Below are 14,485 nucleotides of genomic sequence, written 5' to 3' on the forward strand. Positions count from 1 at the left end.
GGTTCTTTGAAAATATCAATAAAATCAATAAACATTTAGGTAGACTGACAAAGAAAAAAGGGAGAAGATACAAATAATGAAAGCCAGAAATGAAAAGGGGAACAGCACTTCCAACCCCACTGAAATAAAAAAGGACTACAAATGGATACTATAAATAACTGTATGCAATAAATTAGATAAAATAGATGAAATGGAAAATTCTTAGAAACATGTAAACTACCTACATTGACTTAAGAAGAAATAGAAGATCTCAACAAATCAGTAATTAGTAAAGCAACTGAAACAGTAAACCTCCCAACAAAGAGAAGCCCAGGACCAGATGGCTTCACAGAGGTATTCTACCAAAGATTCCAAGAAGATTTAATACCCATTCTGCACAAATTCTCTCAAGAAATTCAAGAGAGAACAGCCCTTAACTAATTCTACAAGGCAAACTTCACCTGCACACTGAAGTCAGATAAAGATACAAGAAAAGAAAACTAAAGAAGATGTCTTATGAATATAGATGCAAAAATTGTCAATATACTAGCAAACTGAGCCCAACAGCATATCAAAAAGAATTATACACCACGATCAAGTAGGATTTATGCCTCATATGCAAGGTTGGTTCAACATAAGAATATCAAATAATGTAATACACCACATTAAAAGAATGAAGGGAAAAACACATGATTATCTCAATTGATGCAGAAAAGGCATTTGACCAAAATCTAGCACCTTTTCTTGATAAAACCATTTACGACAATAAGAATAAAAGGACACTTCCCCAGCATGATACAGGGCATATATGAAAAGCTGACAACCAACATCCTGGTTAATGGTTTGAAAGACTGATAACTTTCCCTCTAAGATAAGGAACAAAACAAGGATGACCACTGTTACTGTTATTACTTAACATTGTACTGGAAGTTCTTGTCAGTTCACATCAGCACTGGGCATGGGCCAGCTCCACATAGGTCAAAGGGGCCCAGGGTTTGAACTGTGGACTTCCCATGTGTTAGGTGGATGCCCTATCCACTGGACCAAGTCTGCTTCCCTAGACTATATATGGTTTAATTCAAAATACATGAAAAAATGTTGCTACTACTGAATGGAAAAACAAAAAATCAACAATTTTATTTGGCTATTTCAAAACCCACCCTAAAAAATAACAGAAAGTAAGAAGAAAGTCATTAAAAATATAGAGAAGACTCAACCTATCTAATCAACAGCAGAACCAAAAGATATTTATAAAACACTCTACCGAAGAACTGCAGAATAAAATGTCTTCATGTGTCTTTGAAACATTTGAAAAGAGAGTATATTCTGAGTCATAAGACAAGTTTCAAAAATTATAAGTTATTGAAATCAGGCAAAATATATTATTTTAACCTACAGAAATAAACAAGAACACTATATGGACCTACTTCAGAGTGGCAGGAAGCTCAGATCATAGACCGTGGTTTCATTTCATTCTTGTACTTCTTGATATCTTGTATACCAGTAGTATGTAGCAGCAGGGTTACTTTAGATAATTGTTCTAAAATGGGCAGCATTCCCTCTGTTATCATGTGAAACTCTACCCACTATGTCAATACCCAACAAACATCCAAACATATGTTTATAACTTATATGCATGTCCTGGAAAACTCCCTCCCACCCATGCATCCTCCTTAAATGACATCCTACATCAGTGTTCCTCCTCTGCCATAGTTGAACCCCTCTGTGATTCAAAACTTTTTTTTACTTTTTGCTTTCATCACTATATTAGGTGTTGCCCTGTATGTACAGTGGCAAGGCAATCTTTTCCATTTTTTCCTGTGTCTGCATCATTTTTTAAAATGATGTTTTCAAAAAAGCTTTAAATCACAGAAAAGTCACATTTAGAATATACAGGGCTCCCATATACACATCAAACCCTTTTTCCCCTTCCCTAGCACTGATCTTTTTACACATGGATGTCACATTTGCTGCAACTGATGTACAAATATTGATAGATAGCTATTAACCATGGTTTCATTATGGCTTACATTTTAGCTTATACACTTTTATAAATTTTTGGCAAAATTTAACATGGCCTGTAACCATCATTGCAGGATCATGCAGAACACTTCCATTGCCACCAGTTAACCCCTCTTCCATCCATTCTATTCCTTTCTCCCTTTCCATTGGGGCCCACAGTGACAACCAAACTTCACTGCTTGAAAGACAAGATTCATAGATACTTGCACCAATGCTGAGAGCTTGACACACTAATCTGTCCTCCCCCATTGGGAGCCACCCATGCTCTCAAGAGACATCCTTCCCTCTGAAAATATCAGGCCTACCCAGGATGGGGGTATAACACCTTCTCATTCATTGTACTGGTCTCCACCCACTGATATATGGCAAAATAAGCACTCACATACTCCCTAGAAGCCTGCCCCAGGTGAACCCTGTGCCAGTTGCCCCTATCAAGCATATAAAAAGAAATCCTGTGTCTTGAAAATAAAAAGACAACCCATTTTAAAAATGGGCAAGAGATTTGAACAGACACTTCTCCAAAGAAGAAATACAAATGGCTAAAAAGCAAATGAAAAGGTGCTCAACATCACTAGCTGTTAGGGAAATGCAAATCAAAAGTACAATGAGATACCATCTTGCACTCATTAGACTGGCAGCTGTTAAAAAAAAGAAGACTATAAGTGCTGGAGAGGATGTGGAGGAATGGAAACTCTCATCCACTACTGGTGGGAATGTAGAAGGATCCAGCCATTCTGGAGGACAGTTTGGTAGTTACTCAAAAAACCAGCTATAGATTTGCCATATGACCCAGTAATTCCACTGCTGGGTATATACCTAGCACTGAAAACAAGGACATGAACTGATGCATGCACACCAGTGTTCATAGTGGCATTATTCACTATTTGTCAAAAGTTTGAATCAATCCAAATGCCCATCAAACAGATGAATGGATAAACAAAATGTGGCATATACATACAATGGAATACTACTCAACTGTAAGGAGGAATACAGTACTAACGCATGGGATAACATGGATGAACCCTGAGGACCTTATGTTAAGTGAAGCAAACCAGGCACTAAAGGACAAATACTACATGACGTCTCTGATAAGAATTAAGCAAATCAAGCTGTCTCAGAGAGCTAGAGACTGGAAGATAGGCTTACAGAAAATATGGGGAGAGAGAAAGTTTGTCAGCCAATGCCCACACAGGCAAAATCTATGATAAAGTGGAGATAAGTAGTTGTGCAATGAAGGAATAAGACAGGGGCATAGGGATACTATTGGGTTGGGCTTTGCAGGCTTCAGGGGGGCTAGGGTTGGGAGGATGGGTCAGATGGTCCATGGAATTGCGGGAAGGATTAAGGGGTATCATGTGAACACAGGAAATTGTCAGGTATGTTGTTGAAACTGTGATGTTGAAAAATCTCTTTAGAAAATATAATAAGGAAGTGTTATTGGTTTAAGGCATGTCCTATCTCTATTTTAGCATCTCCTGGGAACTCATCAAAGACCTTCACTGGAACCCCTGGTTTGCTGCCTGCCCTGAAGAATTTGGACTTATGCATTGCCATGGTTGCATGAGGCAATTTTATAAAACCTCAAACTATTTACAGATATCCTCTGTTGGTTTTGTTTCCCTAGAGAATCTGACTAATACAGGCCTCTATACAATTTGCATTTTTGGAACCTTTATTTCATCATGGGGGCTTCATAATCTAAATCTCTTTTCTTCTCTCCTGAAAAATTCTCTAATATCTCTTTTCTCACTGTGGTACCAGTTCATATTTGTTTCTGAATACATGGGTGAATCTCACCAAGGATGACTTGAATTTGCCATGGTTACTTGGGGAATATTTGAATTAACCAAGGACAACCATTTAAGGTGTGCACTTGAAAAAGAAACTCCTGGTCTTCAACAAATTAGTTGATTGATTGATATTCAGAAGTTCTAAAAGGCTTAGTGATTCAAAAATAGCATCTTTAAAAGATTCCTTATAGTGTGCTCCTAGATGTTTATGGTAGAAAAAATAAGTTTTAACCTAACGAAAGGGAATCAAAATTTGATTTCAACAATACTTGAGTTTTGTATAAATTGTCAACTTTAAGATAGAGCCTAAGATCTGTTGATACCTTAAAATCTTAGGCTTATGCTAAATTGAGCTTGCATGGTGTAGCAGTTTGATTTAATTGATGAATTCAAAAAAGAAATATTGGATTATGCTTGTAGTCTGATCTGTACCTGGGCATGATTGAGTTATGATTAGAGCTTTGATTGGACCACATCATTAGGGCATTGGGTCCCCACCCCTTGGTGGTTGGAGATTCACAGATAAAAGGCATGGCAAAGGACAGAGTTGGAGCTTTTGATATGAGGGTCTTTACGTTAGAGTTTGATGCTGAAGCCTTAAGCTGGCACCCTGTGAAGTAAGCTCACAGAGGAAAGAGAAGCCAGCACAGGGAAGAGAGGAATGCTGAGCCCAGGAAGAACCAAGCCCTTGGAAGAAAGGAACCTTGAACCCAGAGAGAAGCAAGACCCTGAAAGGGAGGTACCCAGGAAACCTGAACCCTCACAGCCATCAGCAGCCATCTTGTTCCAAATAGACTTTGGTGAGGCAAGTAACTTATCCTTATGGCCTGGTATATGCAAGCTCCTACCCCAAATAAATACCTTTTATAAAAGCCAACCAATTTCTGACATTTTGCATCAGCACCCCTTTGGCTGCCTAATACACATGGTATGCAGGATATGGTTTTGTAGAGAAAATAGAATAGTTCTTTCTTAAAGCAAAATCATTGGCTATTGCAAAATTTTAAAAAGAGAAAAATGCAGGATAAAACTGAAAGAATAGGAAAGTTGCAAATGGTTTACAGAAAAATAATTTTGTTTTTCATGGTTATTGCTGGATAATACATAATGGATTTTCCAATAAGATTTTTATAAACAGCATATACATGCAAATTTGAGATTTGGTTTTTCCCCTGTTAAAATGACAGCATTTTCTGGGATTATTGTTCTGCTTTTAGTAGGTGGTTGAAAGAAATATTATTTGCCTTATGAGTAATTGGCCTAGAAGGCATTTATTATGTTTCTTATCACAACAATTCACTGCCCTTCGTGTAGTCTTTAATATGAATGCAATTCTTAAGAGAATCAAGTCATCTTCCTTTTTTAAAAACTATTTATTTACTCCTCTTCCTTTCCCCCCACTCTGCTATTTTTGCTGTGTATGTCCATTTGCTGTGTGATCTTCTGCATCTATTTCTCTTTTGGTCTTCTCTTCTCATTTTTTCTCCTCTAGGACTCAACAGTACTTGATCCTGGGGACCACTTATGTGGAGAGAGGTTTGATGTCAATCGTGCCACCTCAGTTCCTGATCTCTGCTGTGCATCACTTTGACTCTCCCCTTCATCTCTCTTTTGTTGCATCATCATCTTTCTGTGGTACTCACTTGCATGGGCACTGGCACACTCTGCAGACACTGACTCACCATGTGGGCACTGGTTCATCATGTGGGGCATGCTTCCTCTTCTTCTTTTTCACCAGGAAGTCCCAGGGATCAAACCCAGGTCCTACTATATGGTAGGTGGAAGCCCTATCACTTGAGGCACATCTGGTTCCCCTGATGTCCCTTTTAAAATATCTATTTTTGTGAAGGATCATACTACCTCCAGAATATTGTGTTTTTTTATTTATTTATTCATTTTTTTAAAAAAATATTACATTAAAAAAATATGAGGTCCCTATTCACCCCCACCACCCCCACACCACCACTCACCCCACAGTAACATTCTCCCCCATCATCATGAGACATCCATTTCATATGGTGAGTACGTCTCTGGGCATCGCTGCACCCCATGGCCAATGGTCCACACCATAGCCCACACTCTCCCATGTTCCATCCAGTGGGCCATGGGAGGACATACAATGTCTGGCAATTGTCCCTGCAGCACCACTCAGGACAACTCCAAGTCCCGAAATGCCTCCACATCTCATCTCTTCCTCCCCTTCCCCGCACCCAACAGCCACCATGGCCACTTTTTCCACACCAATGCCACATTTTCTCGATTATTAACCACAATAGTTCATAAATAGAATATCATTAATTCCACTCTAATTCTTACTGTATTCCTCCTTCCTGTGGACCTTGGCTTGGTGGAGTCCATTCCACATCTATGTCAAGAGGGGGCTTAGATTCCACATGGATACTGGATGCAGTCCTCCTGCTTTCAGTTGTATGCACTCTAGGCTCCATGGTGTGGTGGTTGACATTTTATACTCCATGTTAGCTGAGTGGAGTAAGTCCAATAAATCAGAGTGTGGGAGCTGAAGTCTGTTGAGGCTCAGGGCCTGGCTATCATATTGTCAGTCCAGAGATTCAAATCCCCTAGATATATCTTAAACCCCAGCACCAACTATAATTCCAGTAAAGTAGCATGAAAGCCTTGTGAAAAGAGATCCCATCTGAGTCCAGCTCCATCACACAGAAACACCAGCTCCAAAGAAGGGCCAACTGGCATGGCAGTGAACTCCATCTGCCATGACCATAGAATCTGTGGGTCTCATTAGCCCTCAAAAGAACCAATACCTGGGGTTGTATCTACTTTATCTGTCTCAGAGACACTGCTCAGGTGTGCATAAGGACAATTCTTCTGACAACCTCCAGACTCTTTTTTAGAGACTTATAGCCATATAAACTCATTTGTCCTTTCCATTTCCCCCTTAATTTAGGTCTAACAGCATTTTTAACTCCTGTTATTATATGTATACAGGGATATTCTGCTGGTCCATATTGAAGCTTTAATTCAAGGTCATTTTCTAGTTACATCATCAGCTGGTACTTGCTAGTGATCCCTCAGTGCCAGGGAGGTTCATCCCCAGGTGTTATGTCCCATGATGGGGGGAAGGCTTGCATTTAGATGCTGAGTTTGGCTTCAAGACTGGCCACATTTGAGTAACATGAAGGCTGTCAGGAGGGAACTCTTAGGCACAGTGCTGCTCTAGGCCTTGTTCTTATTTCAGGTGTATAGGCTCACAAGCATAGTCATTAGTATCAGGGGCTCACCCTTGGACCCTCATTCCTTCCTGGTCCTTGCCGTTGCACCCGGCAGACTGCCATTGCTCCCCTAGGGACCATGACAGAGCCCCCCCTGGCCAGGAACCCAGTACCCCCCCAGCTGTTGTTTTTGTTTCCACTATGAGTATATCCAAACATTTCCATGCACCCTAGACACATGCCCTGTATAACTCCCTGTCAACCATATGTCCCCTGTCAATAACATCCCATACCAGTATTCCTCTGCTGCCATTGTTGAACCACTCTGTGATCCAAAACTTCTTGAAAAGTGAAGCCCAATATAATGCCAGGTTCCCTTACTAGAAAATGGAATATAGTGATGAGTTTAAAGGTTAGATATAGAATACATATTGATTTGGAAAAATTCGACTTCCTATCTTTTTCTTTTCTTTTTTCCTAATTATTGAGCTTCTCTTCACAAGAGCTATAGATCACAGTAATTCATATATACAATATACAGTACTCCCAAATATCCATTATAAAACCTTTTTCCTTCCACATCAATAATCTTTTAACTTATTCATATCATATTTACTGAAACTGATGTACAGATATTGAGACAATAGCTTTCAAACAAGGTAACATTTGTGTTTACATTGTGGTTTATACTTTAGGCTATACAATTTTCTAAATTTTTAGTTATCCTCTGTTTTACATTATGGCTTACATTATTAGTCTGTCATCCCCTGTATGTTTTTGGTGTAATATTACATGTTTTATATCCATCCCTGTTTACTCTTGTGAAACACTTCTATTGCCCTCACAGTCACGTTGGTTCCATCTATACAATATCTATTTCCCCTCCCCTTGGGGCCCACAGTGACAGTCAATCTTCATTTCTTGAGGAGCCATGTTCAGAGATACTTGCAACAGTGTTGAGGGCTTGACTTGCTCAGCTGCCCTAAGGCCCTGAGAGCCACCATTTCTCTTGAGAGATACAGTTCCCTCTATTTGATGGCATCAGTCCTCCCCAGGATGTGGGCCTACCTTCACTCTCATTATATGATCTCTACCCAATGGTATAACCCACTCAGGCATGTTGGGGGCAGTAAAAATGAGCACACACCGAATTTAGCAGAGCCAGCAGCACAGCCACGGGAGCGGAGCCAACTTTCCTATTTGAGTAAGCTATAATTAGTTCACCACAACATGGCGGGTCCCACATCATGGCAGAACTCAAATCTGCCCTGTTACTTCCTCATTCTTCTTCCCCGTCAGTTCTTTGTTCTCTGTCTTCCCGCCACTGCCCAGGCTGATAAGATAGTGCGCAGGCACAAGGCGCGAAACTAAGGTCTGCCTCCCTCCCCGGTGACAGCAACAACCAATCCTTAGCCTCCACTACCTCACTCCCCACTCCTCCCCCTCCTGAGGGTATATATACTTTGCCCCCTTTAATAAAGTTGCAATTTGATCAGAACCCTGTCTTGCTGTCATTATTTGTGTCTCCTGTCCCACCATTCTTTCTCGGCAGGTTTCAGGTCTCCGTTGCCGTCCCGCTGGCCAGGACACAGGCAAAATGAGCATTCAGATATTCCCTAGGAGTCTGTCCTGCATCAGATTATTCCCTTTGAGTATCTTAAACAGGTAACTTTCCTAATTATATTTTGAAAAGAATTTCTCAGCATTATACTCACAAACAACACCTGACAATCTCTTATGTTCGTATGTTGCCCCACCCTTCCCCCAATTTCTTAGGCAATATTACCCATTTGCCCATCCCTAGCCCCCCTCAAACCCACAAAACCCACCCACAGGTAACCCTATGTCCCCATTTTATCCCTTCTTTGTACACATACTTACCTCCACCTTCTCATAAATTTCACCCATGTAGGTGTCAGCTTACATCCTTCCTCTATCCCCCAATTTCCTGTAAGCCTATCTTCCAGAGTCTAGCTCTCTGAGGCAGCTTGCTTATTTCATATCATTGAGGTCATGTAGTATTTGTCCTTCAATGCCTGGGTTGCTTCACTCAACATAAGGTTCTCAAGATTCATCCATGTTATCACGTGTGTTTGTAGTGTATTTGTTTCTTAAAGCCGAGTAGTATTCCATTGTATATATATACCACATTTTATCGATCCACTCATCTGTTGATGGGCATTTGGGTTGATTCCAACTTTTGGTGATAGTGAACAATGCTGCTATGAACATTGGTGTGCATATATCAGTTTGTGTCCTTGTTTTCAGTTCTGCTGGGTATATACCCAGCAGAGGTATTGCTGGGTCATATGGCAAATCTGTGGTTGGTTTTTTGAGAAACCACCAAACTGTCCTCCAGAATGGTTGGATCCTTCTGCATTCCCACCAGCAGTGGATGAGTGTTCCCCTTTCTTCACATCCTCTCCAGCATTTGTATTCTTCTGTTTTTTTCATAGCTGCCAACCTTATGGGAGTAAGATGGTATCTCATTGTAGTTTTGATTTGCATTTCCCTGATAGCTAAAGATTTGGAGCATTTTTTCATGTGCTTTTTATATTCATGTGCCATTTGTATTTCTTCTTTGGAGAAGTGTCTGTTTAAATCTTTTTCCCATTTTTTAAATGGGTTGTTTATCTTTTTATTTTCAAGATATAGGAGTTCTTTATATATGCAAGTTATAAGTCTCTTATCAGATATATGGTTGCCAAATATTTTCTCCCATTGTGTGTGTTCCCTTTTTACTTTCTTGACAAACTCCTTTGAGGTGCAGAAGGCTTTAATTTTGAGTAGGTCCCATTCATCTATTTGTTCTTTTGCTGCTCTTGCTTTTGGTGTGGTGTTCATGAAGCCATTTCTTATTACAAGGTCTTGTAGATGTTTCCCTACACTGCTTTCCAAAGTCTTTATGGTCTTGGCTCTTATATTTAGGTCTCTGATCCATCTTGAGTTGATCTTTGTATAAGAGGTGAGATGGTAATCCTCTTTCATTCTTGTACATATGGATATCCAGTTCTCCAAGCACCATTTGTTCAATAGGCCATTCTCTCCCAGTTGAGAGGGTTTCGTGGCCTTATCAAATATTATACAGCTATATATATGAGGTTCTATATCAGAACTTTCAATTCGATTCCTGTGTGTCTCTCCTTATGCCAATACCATGCTGTTTTCACTACTGTAGCTTTGTCATATGTTTTGAAGTCAGATAGTGTGATTCCTCCAATTTCATTCCTCTTTTTCAATATGTCTTTGGCTCTTTAGTGCCTCTTTCCTTTCCAAATAAATTTCACAGTTAGTTTTCTAGTTCCTTAAAGAAGGCTGCATTGATTTTTTATTGGGATTCCATTGAATGTGTAGATCAGGTTTGGTAGGATAGACATCTTAATAATATTTAGTCTTCCTATCCATGAACAGGGAATATTCTTCCATTTATTTAGGTCTTCTTTGATTTCCTTGAACAGTCTTGTATAGTTCTCTGTGTATAAGTTTTTTACATCTTTAGTTAAATTTATTCCCAAATATTTGATTTTTTTATTTACTATTGTGAATGGTATTTCTTTCTTGATTTCCTCCTGATCTTGCTCATTATTGGTGTACAGAAATGCTACTGATTTTTGTGCATTCATCTAAACTCATTTATGAGTTCTAGAAGCTTTGTTGTAGACCTCTCAGGGTTTTCTATGTATAGGATCATGTCATCTGCAAATAATGAAATTTTGACTTCTTCCTTTCCAATTTGAATGCCTTTTATATCTGGTTCTTGCCTCAGTGCTCAAGCAAGTACTTCTAAGACCATGTTAAATAGAAGGGGAGACAATGGGCATCCTTGTCTTGTTCCTGACTTTAGAGGGAAAGATTTTAGGATTTCTCCATTGTAAACAATGTTGGCTGTAGGTTTTTCATATATACTCTTTATTGTGTTTAAAAAATTTCCTTGTATTCCAATCTTTCAGAGTGTTTTTATCAAGAAAGAGTGCTGTATTTTGTCAAGTACTTTTTCTGCATCTATAGATATAATCATGTGACTTTTTTCCTTCAATCTGTTTATATGGTGTATTATATTGATTGATTTTCTTGTGTTGAACCATCCTTGCATACCTGGAATGAATCCCACTTGGCTGTGGTGTATAATTCATTTAATGTGTTGTTGAATACGATTAGCAAGTATTTTGTTAAGTATTTTTGCATTTAGGTTCATTAGAGAAATTGGTCTGTAATTTTCCTTTCTTGTGGTGTCTTTGTTTGGCTTTGGTACTAGGGTAATGTTGGCATCATAGAATGAGTTAGGCAACGTTCCTTCTGTTTCAATTTTTTGGAAGAGTTTCAGCAGGAATGGTGTTACTTCTTTCTGGAATGTTTTGTAGAATTCACCTGTGAAGCCGTCTGGCCCTGGGCTCTTCTTAGTTGAGAGGTTTTTAATGACTGATTCTATCTCTTTACTTTTGATTGGTTTGTTGAGATCTTCACTTTCTTCTTTCATCAATATAGGCTGCTTATGTGTTTTTAGGAATTTGTCCATTTCCTCTGAATTATCATTTTTGTAGGAATATAATTTTTCAAAGTATCCTCTTATAATAGTCTTTATTTCTGTGGGGTCAGTGGTGATATCTCCTTTCTCATTTCTTATTTTGTGTATTTGCATCTTCTGTCTTTTTTTCTTTGTTAGTCTCACTAAAGGTTTGTCAATTTTATTGATCTTCTCAAGAAACCAGCTCTTGGTTTGTTTATCTTTTCAAGTGCTTTCTTATTTTCTATTTCATTAAGTTCTGCTCTTATCTTTGTTATTTCTTTCTTTCTTCTTCCTGTGGAATTACTTTGTTGTTTTTTTTCTAATTCCTCCAAATGTGCAGTTAGTTCTTCAATTTTTGCTCTTTCTTCTTTTTTGATGTATGAATTTATGGCTATAAATTTCCCTCTCAGTACTGCTTTTGCTGCATCCCATAAATTTTGGTATGTTGTGTTATCATTATCATTTGATTCAAGGTAGTCATTGATTTCTTTGAGATTTCCTCTTTGACCCACTGTTTTTCTAAGACTATGCTGTTTAATTTCCACATCTTGGTGTGACATCTGGGCCTCTGGCCCTTGCAGATTTCCAGCTTCATTCCACTGTGGTGAGAGATATTATTTTGTATGATTTCGATCTTTCTGAATTCATTAAGCCTTTCTTTGTGGCCCAGCATATGGTCTATCTTGGAGAATGATCCATGTGCACTTGAGAAAAATGTATATCCTGCTGTGTTTGGGTGTAATGATCTGCATATGTCTATTAGATCCAGCTCCTCGAATATACTGTTCAAATATTTTGTTTCTTTAGTGATTCTCAGAGTTGATAGTGGTGTATTAAAATCCCCCACTATAATTGTAGATGCATCTATTCTTTCACTTAGTTTTTCCAGCATTTGCCTCATGTATTTAGAGGCACCCTTATTAGGAGCATAAATATTTATGATTGTTCATTCTTCTTGAGAGAGTGTCCCTTTCACTAATATGTAGTATCCTTCTTTGTCTCTCACAATTGTTTCACATTTAAAGTCTATTTTGTCTGATATTAATATAGCTACTCCTGCCTTTTTTTTTTTTGGTTATTGTTTGCTTGTAAGATTGTTTTCCAACCATTCACTTTCAGCCTCCGTGAATCTCTGGGTCTAAGATGTATCTCTTGTAGACAGCATATAGATGGGTCATATTTCCTTATCCAATGACCCAGTCTGAATCTCTTGATAGGTGAGTTTAATCCTTTGACATTCAGTGTTATTTCTTTCAAGGAATTATTTATGTTAGCCATATTTTGATTGGACTTGTGTTTGTCATTTTTTTGTTTGTTTTTCTTCTCTTTTTGTCTTTTTTGTTGCTCTTATACTCACCTCCACCTCTGCCTGTCTTGTTTTTCCTTTTCTTCCTGCAGAACTCCCTTTAGAATTTCTTGAAGGGGAGGTTTCTTGTTGGCATACTCTTTCAATTTTCTGTTTATCTGTGAATATTTTGAACTCTCCATCATGTTTTAATGCTAGTTTAGCTGGATAGAGTATTCTTGATTGGAATTTTTTTTCTTTTAGTATCTTAACTATATCATACCACTGCCTTCTTGCCTCCATGGTTTCAGATGAGAAATCAGCACTTAATCTTATGGAGCTTCCCTTGTATGTGATGGTTTTCTTTTCTCTTGCTGCTTTTAGAATGTTCTCTTTGTCTTGAGTGTTGGATAATTTGACAAGTATATGTCTTGGGGTGGGCCTGTTGGGGTTTATGATGTTTGGGATGCATTGTGCTTCTTAGATATGTACATCTGTTTCTTTCAGTAGACTTGGGAAGTTTTCAGCCGTTATTTCCTGCAACACTCCTTCTGAACCCTTTCCCTTCTCTTCTCCTTCTGGGATGCCTATAATACGTATGTCTGTGTGTTTTGCATTGTCATTCAGGTCCCTAAGTCCTAGCTGGAGTTTTTCTATCTTTTTATCGATCAATTCTACTATGTTTGATTTCCGATATACTGTCTTCCACATCACTATTTCTCTCCTCTGCCTCTTCTAATCTGCTGCTATTTGATGCAAGTGTATTTTTTATTTCTTGAACTGTTGTGTTCATTCCCATCATATCTGTTATCTTTTTGCATATGTCTGCAATTTCCTCTCCAAGTGTTGTCTTCATATTTTTAACCTCTTCCTTTACTTCATTAAATTTGTCTCTGATATATGTTCTGAGATCTTTAATTACTTGTGCAAAGTTCTGCTCCCCTTCCTGGATTTTAGTTTGTTCATTGGATTCAACCATGTTTTCCTGATTACTGGTTTGGTTTGTAGTTTTTTGTTGCTGTATCGTCATCATTTTATCTTGATGGGTTTAATCAGTTCCTTAGCTTCTTTGTCTAGTCTTGGAGATTAATTAGCTGTTGTTTTTGCATAAGTGTTATATCCTCTCTTTGTCACTTTATTCTTCTTAATGCTGGCTTCTTAATGCTTAATTTCTTAATGCTGGCTGAGTTCATTTTCAATGAAAGTATTAGGGCCAGGGAAAGGCAATTGTGTAAGAAAGGAAAATGTTGAATGGGGACATCATATTTTTTGAATGTAATATTTTTTAAAAAATGAATAAATAAAATAAAATTTAAAAAAAAGAATGGAAAATGTGTAAAGTAATATTGGTAATAAATGTTAACAGAGCAACAATATGAGATCTGGGAGGATGGATATTAAATTCATGTAAGTTGTGTAGAGTTATAGCAGTAGGTAGAGTACCTATAATGAGGTAGTCAATGGAATTTGGGAGGAATATCGTATGAATTAAAAAGCTAGTGTTTTTGTGAGAGAGGGAAAGAGAAAAGAAAGACAATAGTTTCAAGAGTGGATAAAAGACAGAAAACAAAACAAAGGTATTAGAAATTAAAAGTTAGACAATTTGGGGCTCAAAGAAAGGGAGTTGGAATATAGGAGAGACAGTAGATGATGGAGGATATCAAGATGTGGGGGAAAGGGGATAGTGTAGATAGCCAAAGTCAATTCACACAGA

The sequence above is a fragment of the Dasypus novemcinctus genome (assembly GCF_030445035.2).
Source record: "Dasypus novemcinctus isolate mDasNov1 chromosome 8 unlocalized genomic scaffold, mDasNov1.1.hap2 SUPER_8_unloc_1, whole genome shotgun sequence".
NCBI classification, from domain to species: Eukaryota; Metazoa; Chordata; class Mammalia; order Cingulata; family Dasypodidae; genus Dasypus; species Dasypus novemcinctus.